The sequence below is a fragment of the Triticum urartu genome, chromosome 7A, assembly GCF_056163025.1.
Source record: "Triticum urartu cultivar PI428250 chromosome 7A, HENAU_Tu73, whole genome shotgun sequence".
Taxonomy (NCBI): Eukaryota; Viridiplantae; Streptophyta; class Magnoliopsida; order Poales; family Poaceae; genus Triticum; species Triticum urartu.
This window is the reverse complement of record NC_141879.1, coordinates 396,581,359-396,592,445: the sequence shown is the minus strand read 5'-3', so window position 1 is coordinate 396,592,445 and position 11,087 is coordinate 396,581,359. Positions and strand designations below refer to the sequence as shown.

The 11,087-nt window shown below is 47.5% G+C and overlaps 1 pseudogene; it reads left to right on the top strand.

Moving 5' to 3' along the window:
* The first annotated feature begins 1,538 nt into the window (after positions 1-1,538).
* Positions 1,539-2,789, top strand: LOC147959727 (uncharacterized; annotated as a pseudogene).
* Positions 2,790-11,087: the final 8,298 nt, after the last annotated feature.

Genomic DNA, 11,087 nt, shown 5'->3' with positions numbered 1-11,087 from the left:
TGAAAAACTATATGTCACTGCTAACTTGAATATGTAGAGTAATTATCTTTGAGACAATGATTACCATTCGCAGAATGGCGCAGGAAATTTCTCAAATGAGTATCTGTCAAACCCTCGACAGAAGGAGTACATGTGTACCTCCTCAAATCATTATACTCATATCTCTAGAAATAACTTCAATGCATATTTATATGATTACTCTTAAAGTTCACATGTGTTTTACAGATCTCACCAAAAGAATGTTCCTCTCAGACAAAGAAACTGAGATCCTCGTTGCCTACACAAGTGTGGGTTGCGAAAAAGAACTTGCCTTTTCATGTAGATATTATCCCATGTATTCTTCCGTCTATGTTTTATCCTGAGATCTATTGTTGGTTCTAATTTTTGTATATTCATTCGTTCTCCTTTATTGTTTGTTGTGTTTCTGTTTTCTCTGATTGTCAACTCACTCAGAGCTCCATGGTTTTGTTTTTCTCTCATTTGGCTAAGTGTTATGATTCGGACCCTGTTATCCGTCATGAACATGCAATTTGATCTGAAGAAGATTTCAATCCAGCGTCCTTGCTCGCGAATGAAATCAACTTCGAACATTAATCTGTTTTTGGCATTTGCCCTTCTTCAAACCTTTCGTCCTCCCGATCAGTTTCTGAGATTTTCGTAGGAAACGGTTGTCACGTGCACACTATCCCCACGATCATTATCATGCCCGTTGAGTGTGGAACGTCCCACGTTTGTCGTTGTAGATTTCGGAGGAGCTGGTTTCGCCTGCGGGCTATAAATACCCATCTCGGCTTCTTCTTCCTCAGTTCATCCTCAAACCCTCGCATGTTCCTCTCCTGAGCCTGAGCTCGAAGCAACACCATCGAAGCGCATGCAACTCTAGTGAAGTCTCATCATTGTTGGTCGTGCCAGTGCGGTACATCCTCTCCTCTGTATTGCTGTGGTTGATCCTAGCTGCCAATTTAAGGCACCTGGATCTGGAACTATCCATGTCGACTCCTTTGTTCTAGGGTTGTTCATACCGACGCAATTTATCTTGATTTATTTTACTTGCGGTAGATCTTTAGGGTTCCCTAAGTTATGACCGGTACGGTTTGTAGTTTTCCCCTCATACTAGGGTTCATGTGTATTATTTCGAAAGATTAGATAATTGTTACTCTGTCTTATATGCCTTGTTGCAATTCTGTCAATGATATCTTCCAAAATGCATATCATTGATTCCTTTGTTGCTTGCGAAAAACTCTCTGTTTTCAGTCAAAATGCTTCTGTGCATGTTTATGACCCTATCCTATTTTTCCATCGCATCTATTCTTTTTCATAGGTTGGTCACGGCACAAAGTTCAGAAGAGTAGTCTGGTTCTAAAGAAGAAATGTTGCTATTGCCTCCCTCGTCTGAGCATAAGGGGTTGACTAGTGGAGGAAAAACATCTAAGCCACCCAAGATACCGAAGAAGAAGTCTAAGTCGGAATCCGAAAAAGAAGAGGATGATATTCCCTTGGCTCATAGTCAGCCCGAGGATGAACTGGTCACTGATGCAATGACTCTATACTATGATGGATATCCCAAGAAGGGTGGTTGTGGCAGAGAGAAGAACACCACTACCGAGATGTATGATCTCGAAAGCTATAAAACTCTAGCTGGAGTTGAAACCACGACTAGAAGAAATATCAGGCTGCAAATGATTCGCCATTACTGGGCAAAAAAATGGTTTAACCATAAGAATGTTCGAAGGAAATACCAAATCTTGTTTGCATTCACTCCACCTTGGAATGACTGTATTGCTGAAAATTGCCTCGGCCCGGATGATGAAAAATTTAGGCCGCCTCCAACTAAAGATGCTCATCCTGAATCCCTCAAAAAAATTGTTGATTTTCCCAAAGAAATGGAAAAGAGAGGCAAGGCCAAATTCAAATGTGAAGCCGGGGAAAAGAAGAACAATCAAGTTGAGTAGAGAAACATCGAGCTGACCCAGCAAGACGTAGAAAAGAAGAAGGATCGTGCCTCTGCCCAAAAGGAAAGCAAGGCAAGGAAGTCAGTTTCCCCTCGAGCTCCCTGAAAGAAATCAGTTTCCAGAAAATCCAAGAAGGCAGGTTCTGCCTCGTCTGATGAGTCCACCGATGAAGATGCTCCCAATGAAATACCCATGTATGATCAATGAGCTCTTCTCAACAAGCCATACCATACTCCCTCACTAGTAAAAGTTTCATCCCCGTTGAGAATGTCACCAAGGCTTGCATCCGCACCAGTCTCAGACAAACCTTCGGGTTCTGCTGCCCCGTCTGTGAAGAGAAAGATGATGCCCGAAGAGAAAGCTAAAACCAGTGTTTTTGCTTCCAGAGAAAAACAAAAATATGACTTCGATATTATGATTGATGTTATTGAAAGTGTTTCCTACGATGCAAAATCAATTGATTTGATCAGTCTGGGACTTCCTGATAATGTTACCAAGCTGGTGACAAAACATCTCGCTGAGCTAAGGAAGATAACCAAAAAGCTAAATCAGGATGTCAAGGATATGAAAACCCTCGAGCAAATGAGGAGAGATGCCAGCACTGAATCCGAAAGGAAAAGTCTGAACAAGGAAATTGTTGAGCTCACAAAAGCTCTTAGTGTTATGAGAAATGACAAAATTGAGTGGCACTCACGTCTGAAAATGGAAGTTTCTCGGTTGTGTTACCGAAGGAATGATGAGATTGACCATCAGGAAGATCTTGCTCGACGAAGAATAAAAGAAGAAAAGCGTCATAAGGCAAACACAACACTAGAAAAAAATAAGACACATCTGTGACATTATAGGTCGAACGAAAAAATTGTCATGCTTATGACACTTCTATGACCATAATTGTGGCAAAACCACGTATCATCATAGATGTGGTGGGCTCCTACTTCTATGACAAAAAATCATGACAGAAAATGCGCTTTTCGTCCTGGGCGGGCCAGGGAGGCACTTGCATGACATTCTTTGGGCCGTCCATGATGGAAAAATGTGGGGACCCCGACTCATAAGTCGTGATCACCGAATGCACGTGTACAGTGATCCCAGAGATCAATGCTCACCGAACACACAAAAGCTGAATAACAAGAGTCTTACATCCATGCATATCGTCTTACACAAATTATGACCATTATGGTCAAGTCTTACATAGATAAAGCCACAAGGGCTGAATACCAAATAAACTTTAGAAGTGGAAATCTTCGTCGATAAGTAGAACCCATGCCATCTGCCTTAACCCTACAGGCATTCTGACTGGGAAACGTCCTAGTTCGCATGTTCGTCTCCAAAGAACTCTTCTTCGAACTCATGTTCTTCCATGCCTAGCCAATTAAATAACCAGTGGCAAGCCATTTAGTACTTTGAATGTACTCGCAAGCAACCCATGTTTTGGCTCAAGATACAGCAATGCATGACATAGGTAAATTTTTGCAGAAAGCTAATTTTGTTGTGTTATGACATGTTCAACAACTGGTAAAACATGCATCATACGAATTCAAGTAACCTTAGGAACTGGTTACAGATATCAACATAAAGGGAGTGGGCTCCAACCCAACTCATCCATGTCAAGTCCTTTCACTTGACCCAAGTAGTTCTTCCCACACACATTGGTTTGTAAACAAGTGGACGTAGCCCAAGAGCGCTTACCCAACTGTCCTTGACCATGGACATGGCTATTCGAATAGTTTTACACTCTGCAGAGGTTGCACACTTTACCCACAAGATCCGGGGAACTTCCGTGTCATCCACGACCCGGCCTCAAGTACCCGGGGTAAGCACCCGATCATTACCTTTCCCTAGACGACACTAACATAGAGCCCACTCGATTGGTAGCAACCCTCGTGCCCAACATTTCTCATCTTAAGAATTTGGAGCCACGCTCCCATATTCATCTCATACCACAAGCACGGGGTACCAACGGTGTGTCCGGTGCCTTGTAAAAATAGTCATGGCCGCCGAGGGAGTGCTAGATTAGGGGGTCTCCAGACAGCCAGACTATATCCTTTGGTCGGACTGTTGGACTATGAAGATACGAGATTGAAGACTTCGTCCTGTGTCCGGATAGGACTCTACTTGCCGTGGAAGGAAAGCTAGGCAGTACGGATATGTATATCTCCTCCTTTGTAACCAACCTTGTGTAACCCTAGCCCCCTCCGATGTCTATATAAACCGGAGGGTTTTAGTCCGTAGGACAACAGACAATCATACCATAGGCTAGCTTCTAGGATTTAGCCTCTTTGATCTCATGGTAGATCAACTCTTGTAATACTCATATCGTCAAGAACAATCAAGCAGGACGTAGGGTATTACCTCCATCTAGAGGGCCCGAACCTGGGTAAACATCGTGTCCCCTGCCTCCTGTTACCATCCGCCTTAGACGCACAGTTCGGGACCCCCTACCCGAGATCCACTGGTTTTGACACCGACATTGGTGCTTTCATTGAGAGTTCCACTGTGTCATCACAATAAGGCTTGATGGCTCCTTCGATCATCGCTAGCGATGCGGTCCAAGGCAAGGCTTTCCTCCCCGGACAGATCTTCGTATTCAGCAGCTTTGCACCGCGGGCCAATTCGCTTGGCCATCTAGAGCAGATCGAAAGCTACGCCCCTGGCCATCAGCTCAGATTTGGAAACTTGAACTACATGGCCGACATCCGCAGAGACTTGATATTCGACGGATTCGAGCCCATGCCGGACGCGCCGCACAGTCGCGACGAGCAAGACGTAACTCTACCATCGGACAGTGTTCGGGAGATCGCATCCGCAGCTACTCCGGCCGTTAATCCGGAGCAAATCGCGCCATCCGAGAGCAGAGGGATAGACCCCGCCATGGAGGTCGCACCCTCAGTGGCGATAGAGCCAGATACTGACTTCACCCCTTTTGAGAGCCGCGTCACCGAACCACTGGATTTATCCCCGGCCACGGACTCCGAGCCGCCTACATCCGTGCCTGTCGAATCCGACGGGGCGCCGATCATGGAGTTCACCTCCGCGGATATCTTTCAGCACTCACCTTTCGAAGATGTGCTATTCATTAAGGTCTCTCTCCCTGTCAGGAGAACCTTGGCCAAACTATGTCCGGCTAGAATGGGATGCGGATGACGAAGAAATTCGCCGCCCACCGACCACCCACTTAGTAGCCAGTGTCGACGACTTAACCGACATGCTCGACTTCGACTCCGAAGACATCGGTCATTCTCTATAGAGAAAAATGGGAAAATTTGCTGTATTATAACCATCATGGAGGTACAATGTATGGGACAAAGCAAAGTAATTGCCATGAATAACATTACTTACACATAACTCCTAGACAAACACCTGCAACTGGCATTTTCCTTCATCTTCAATATGATATTTCCATGATGGGAAGATACGCACATAGGATTTAACAACATCAAATGTGATAGATGCTAAACTACGAATGGCTGGTTGTGCTTCCTCCATAGGAATAGGTGTACTAACTGGTGGAGTTGGGGTTCGTCGTGGTAGTACTGGCGCTTTGGGCACTGGAGTTGCCTTACTAACTGCTCTTGTTTGGGAGCTCTGTGGTGGAGGTGGTGCTGTGTCAACAGGAACTGGGTTACTATCTGCTGGGGTTGGGGTTAGATTGGGTGAAGCTGGTTCTCTGTCCATCGCAGCAGGGGTACAATCTGCGAGAGTCTGGGGTATGTGTGGCAGGGCTAGTTCTCCTGCATGTACAACCGGGGTGCTACCTCCACCAAGAGGTAGCACTGTTTTATTTGAAGACCATGTTTTTACTCCGGTAGATACTGCCATCACCCGCTCCAATTCAAATGGCTGATAAACAGGAAACATAGTTGAATGTACAAACATTGTATGAGAGACAGATGCAATAGATAGTGTGGAAAAAAGAGGGCAGGAAATAGTTGACATGTATATTGTTTAACTAAAAAGGATAGCATGACATAATTTCACATATATGATGTCTATCTAAACTTGATAGCATAGCATGACATAATTCAAAGATATGATGACTGAGGGAGTCCTGGATTAGGGGGTGTTCGGGTAGCCGGACTATACCTTCGGCCGGACTCCTGGACTATGAAGATACAAGATTGAAGACTTCGTCCCGTGTCCGGATGGGACTTTCCTTGGCGTGGAAAGCAAGCTTGGCGATGCGGATGTTCAAGATCTCCTACCATTGTAACCGACTGTATGTAACCCTAACCATATCCGGTGTCTATATAAACCGGAGGGTTGTAGTCCATAGGCAATCAACTCCATATACAACAATCATACCATAGGCTAGCTTCTAGGGTTTAGCCTCCTTGATCTTGTGGTAGATCTACTCTTGTACTACCCATATCATCAATATTAATCAAGCAGGACGTAGGGTTTTACCTCCATCAAGAGGGCCCGAACCTGGGTAAAACATCGTGTTCCCTGCCTCCTATTACCATCTGGCCTAGACGCACAGTTCGGGACCCACTACCCGAGATCCGCCGGTTTTGACACCGACATTGGTGCTTTCATTGAGAGTTCCTCTGTGTCGTCGCCTTTAGGCCCGATGGCTCCTTTGATCATCAACAACGATATGGTCCAGGGTGAGACTTTTCTCCCCGGACAGATCTTCGTCTTCGGCGGCTTCGCTCTGCGGGCCAATTCGCTCGGCCACCTGGAGCAGATCGAAAGCTACGCCCCTGGCCATCAAGTCAGGTTTGGAAGCTTAAACTACACGGCTGACATCCGCGGAGACTTGATCTTCAACGGGCTCGAGCCACGGCCAAGCGCGCCGCACTATCTCGAGGGGCATGATCTAGCTCTACCCCCGAACAGTGTCCTGGAGGCCGCACACGCATCGGTTCCGACCCCTAACTTGGAGCCTATTGCGCCAATCGAGGATGAGCGGTTGGACGTCACCTCGGGGGCTGCGATCCCGAAAGCGATCGAGCCGAATGCTAGCCCTGCACTCTGCACGACCCGTGACTCCAAGGATCCGGACTCCTCCCCGGACTCCGAACCCCCCGCGCCCCTGCCAATCGAATCCGATTGGGAGCCGATAATGGAGTTCACCGCCGCAGACATCTTTCAGCATTCGCCTTTTGGCGACATCCTGAATTCTCTTGAGTCTCTCTCTTTATCAGAAGAGCCCTGGCCGAACTACGGTTAGCGAGGATGGGATACGGACGATGAAGAAATTCAAAGCCCACCCACCACCCACTTGGTAGCCACTGTCGACAATTTAAATGACGTGCTCAACTTCGACTACGGAGACATCGACAACATGGATGACGATGCAGGAGATACCGACGAACCAACGCCCATAGGGCATTGGACAGCCACCTCATCTCACGATGTGTACATGGTGGATACCCCTAAAGGAAGCGACAACGAGGAAAAAGGGGATGGGACGGGAGATCGACCCCCCGAAAAGCAATCAAAGCGTCGGCATAAACGCCGACCCAAGCCCCGCCTCGACAAAAACCCAGCCATAGAGCAGGACGAGCCGGTAGACGACAAACAGGCCTTAGAGCAACCGTCCGAACAGGGCAACACGGATAGAGAAACCGAACATCCCTCCTCTGGCGAAAACGGCATTCCGGACGACCTCACGCCGAATAAACCTATGGAGCAGAAGAATCTCCACGAGAGGCTCGTTGCAACTGCACGCAGCCTAAAAAAGCAGAAGCGGAAGCTAAAAACAGTGGAAGATGCACTCCGGATTAGATGGAGTAAAGTAATCAATACCACAGATAAGTACGGCGACACTCGCTGCACTAAAAGCTATCCGAAAAGAAGGCTACTGGCTGAATTCGATGAAGAGGCCCTAGAGCCCTCGCATTCAAAAAATGAAAAAGCCACACGGTCGGATAGACGACCCCATAAAGCGGCAAGCGGCGCCGCACCTAAATCGGCATGCGACCCACTTAAGGACTCGCATCATGGCCCAGTCAGGTCCATTTATGGGCCAAGAAAGCAAGCTCTCGTAAGTAACGCTATGAAGGCATCATCAGAATCCGGCACACCCAAATACAGGGGCGCTGCACACCCCCTATGTTTCACTGATGAGGTCCTGGACTATGAATTCCCAGAGGGATTCAAACTCGTAAACATAGAGGCATATGATGGAACAACAGACCCTGGAGTTTGGATCGAGGATTATATCCTCCACATACACATGGCTAGAGGAGATGATCTCCACGCCATAAAATATCTACCCCTTAAGCTTAAAGGGCTAGCCCGGCATTGGCTTAAAAGCCTTCCCGAAAACACAATTGGAAGCTGGGAAGAGCTCGAGGATGCTTTCCGAGCAAACTTTCAAGGGACCTATGTCCGCCCTCCGGATGCAGACGATCTTAGTCACATAACTCAACAACCCGGAGAATCAGCTCGGCAGTTCTGGAATAGATTCCTCACTAAAAAGAATCAGATAGTCGACTGTCCGGACGCCGAAGCCTTAGCAGCTTTCAGGCATAACGTCCGAGACGAATGGCTCGCCAGACACCTCGGCCAAGAAAAGCCAAGAACAATGGCCGCACTAACAAGCCTCATGACCCGCTTTTGTGCAGGGGAGGACAGCTGGTTGGCAAGGTGCAGCCCCAGCGACCCAAGTACATCTGAAACTAGGGATGGAAACGGAAAACCATGACGCAACAAGGACCATCGCTGGACTAAGGACAAAAGTCCGAAGAGCACGGCAGTCAATGCCGGATTCAAAGGCTCACGACAAAATCAGGAAAAATTGCCCCCCCCCCCCAGGATAACAGGGACGATCCATCCAACCTAAATAAAATCTTGGACAGGATATGTCAGATACACAGTACTCCCGGGAAGCCTGCTAACCATACCCACAAAGACTGTTGGGTTTTCAAACAATCCGGCAGACTCAAAGCCGAACACAAGGGGCTCGACACACCAAGCGAAGACGAGGACGAACCCCAAAAGCAGAGCATCAGGAAACAAAAGAACTTCCCACAAGAAGTAAAAACAGTGAACTCACTTCACATAACAAAATGTGCGGCGCCTGTAAAGGTACGCACCACACGGCCCATCCCCAAATGGTCCTGCCACTGGTTGTCAAAACCGATCATCTTCGATCAGCTAGATTATTCAAGGAATATCAAGAATGTAGGCTGGACTGCCTTGATACTCGATCCAATAATTGGCGGACTCCAGTTTTCAAATGTCCTTATGGACGGCGGCAGTGGACTAAACCTGATATATCAGGATACAATCCAGCACATGGGGATAAACCCAGCAAGAATCCGCCGCAGCAAAACCTCCTTTCAAGGGGTAATACCTGGTCTGGACACCCATTGTATGGGTTTTCTCCGGCTCGAAGTCATATTCGGCTCTGCCGATAACCTCCGCCATGAAAAGCTTACCTTCCATATCGTCCCGTTCTCAAGTCGCTATCAAGCACTACTGGGACGCAAAGCTTTCGCTCGCTTTAACGCAATACCGCATTATGCATCTCTTACGCTTAAGATGCCCGGTCCACGAGGCATCATCTCTTTGAAGGGGAAGCACTAAAGTGCGCCTCCCCAAGCGGAGGACTGTGCGGCCGCTTTGACAGCCCCACAGCAAAATGGCCTCACCGGCCAAAAAAACTTCGAAATAGGTCATTCAAGACCACGAACACGGATAGATGAGTTTGGTGCAAAATCATCATTGATGCAGGCCTAGAAGCCATATACCCCCGCACTAGGGGCTCCACGCATATACAATAAGAGACAATAAAGCTCAATCTTATATATCTTACTTTATACTCTGCTTATTTTAAACTTTTTCGGCACGACCCGTTTTCAACTCAGTTCCTCTCTTTTACAGATGAATGTCGTGCGGCGCCCGTCCAGGATATGGCACAATGGAGACACAGGCGCAGACGTGCAGTAGGGACCCGTCCTAAAGGATTCTTTTCAGATTAAGACCCTGCGTAACCCTTTTTTACTGTCTCTTGTTGCTACACATCCCCTGGTTTTTTCTTTCTGATATAACCAAGGAGGAGGCTGGCGTCTTGGCATGTGGCCACGTCAGAATTTTTGCACGTACCTGGACACTAGGGGCTTTTTTAATAAAGAGTGTTGTTTCGCCCGCACTCATAAAGACCGAACACCTTAGGGAGTGTTCGGCGTCGCGAGTTTTGGCATTATATGCATCAGCTCCGAATCATGTCTTTGGTCAAATGTTGGGTTGCCCGGCTCCTGAGTTCGGCTACCTTACGTTCCGCTCTATCGGCTAAGGTAGCACCAGGAGAACTACTGCGATTGTGCCCCAGTTCGGCCGGGCGAGCACCTCAGTAGAGAAAGCCGAAAACTGACTGTCATGATGTAGCGTCAGACTGGTCAACCAATCAATGACCTATCGGAATCTATCGGATTCCTCCGCTTTAACGAAGGGCCGCTTCCCGGTCAGGCACATACGCGCCCCGAACTCGGACGAGCGCAGTTGCCACCAAGGGGCTACCTAAATAGCCTCGCTGTCAAACTCCTATGGCTAAGTGAAAGTGTTAAAGCATTATAGTCCGGTTGCCTGGCCCGCTGCGCTATCACCTCCTTTGTAGGACCAAGACATTGGGTTAAGTGTGAAAATGCGTCTTCTATGAGCACCCCCGCACTATGTGCGTGGAGGCTGAAGCCAACGACTGTCATCTTTCAGATTCTGTATATATATATATATATATATATATATCTTAAAACGGCCGCACAGGAGGTGTTCCCAATACTTGGAGGCACAAGTATAAAAAAGGCCACTACAGTTTATCAAAATATTACTTTATAATTACATATGCTATCATAACATAGCATCTTTCGGGCACTGCGTCTCTATTACATGAGCGCCTTCAAGAACTTCCTGAAAATAGTGCTCGGAGGGTACTCGGCTTTTGTCCGAATCTCGGGACGCAACAACGGTGGTCTCCATCTCTGCCCAGTATGTCTTAACACGGGCAAGAGCCATCCTAGAGCCCTCTATGCATGCTGACCTCTTCATTGCATTTATACGCGGCACCGCGTCAAGGAATTGTTGCACCAAGCTGAAATAACTCTTCGGCTCCGATCTCCCAGCCACAGGTGACCCGTGACGTACTTCATGGCGAGTCCAGACAACCTATTCAGTTCGGCCCATTGAGCC